The sequence below is a fragment of the Propithecus coquereli genome, unplaced genomic scaffold (genome assembly GCF_000956105.1).
Source record: "Propithecus coquereli isolate 6110/MARCELLA unplaced genomic scaffold, Pcoq_1.0 Scaffold439, whole genome shotgun sequence".
Classification (NCBI taxonomy): domain Eukaryota; kingdom Metazoa; phylum Chordata; class Mammalia; order Primates; family Indriidae; genus Propithecus; species Propithecus coquereli.
In genome coordinates, this window is record NW_012150163.1 from 882,888 (window position 1) to 884,217 (window position 1,330).

Here is a 1,330-nt window from a genome sequence, read left to right on the forward strand (position 1 = left end):
ACAAACCATGGCACACAAGAGAGAGGTGACAAGGGTTGGCAGTCAATAGTTTGTGCTTGTGAATAGTGTCTTAGGGTCCTGGATCAGAGCCTGAGAAGGCGCCATACAACCGCTACCCCAGCAATCACTAAACTGGATGCAAATGAAACAAAGTGACATACTTTCACAAACTGACAAGTCAGGGTACCCTCATGAAGATTTTGTAGGGGACCCAAAGCAAAGGTCGACCAATTGCTTTTTCCTGAATCGGTCACTGATCTGAATGGTCCTCAGATCATCACCCTCAGGTCTGGCTTGCATTGCATTGGAAGCTTATCAAGCCTGTGCCTTATAGAACAATCCTCTTTATAGTCAACAGAAAAAGGCATTCCAGACAGAACAAAAACCTGTGCAACAAGACCTTATATTTATATATAGACAAGCAACAGCAAAGGCAAAGCAAGCAACAGTGGACTAGGTAGTTTAATGGCACGATAATATTTGCCACATGGCATACCTCCAGGACGAGAGGACTGAAGCCTTATGCAAAGATCTAAGTCAATTACCTAATGATAGACCTCTCAATCAAACATCTAGTTACTTGATACAAAGACCTCAGCCTAACGACCTTGTACAAGGACATGCTTGTCCAAATCCTAGGATAACAAAATGCATTGAGCAATAACAGCCCCGTGGAACTAGTGAGAGCTCAAATCATTGTCGACATTGATGCCTTAGCTGCAGAGCCAAAGGGCAACTGGAGTTTGGGGCCCAGCGAATGCACCTGTGGTCCAAGGACCCCATGGTGGGTCTTCTGAAGATCTCAGTGGAACCTGCAGAACTGTCCAAGGGTGACGCAGTCAGCACTGAGTGTCTGAGATAAAAAGACAGAGCTGAATTTATGACTCAGAATAGTAAGTGAAAGCTGTGCTTGTCAGGCACAGTCCCCCAGAGCAGAGCAGGATGCGGATCATCTACGGGGATCAGGGCGTTGGGGGGGTGTGGGGACTGGAGGACGTTCAGAGGAGCAGTGAGCTGACATCATCATACTCAGGTGAGACTGCCATTGGTTGGTGGATGCTCAGGGGCATGTTTATTGGGATGAGTCTGCCCCTGATTGGCTGACTTTCAGAAGTGAGGGTTGACACTGATTAGTTGGTTTGCAAATGTGTATTCACAGAATTGCATTGTGCTTGATCAACTGAAGAGGTTTAAACAAGGAAGTAACAAGGCTCCTTGTTATTGTAGCTACAGAATAAGCAGTCTTTTCCTAAGTCTCTGAGAACACTTTTATTCCCGCCCTGTGGAGCCTTCCTTGATGGGTGAGGACATTTCTAGCTTGAGCATCCTG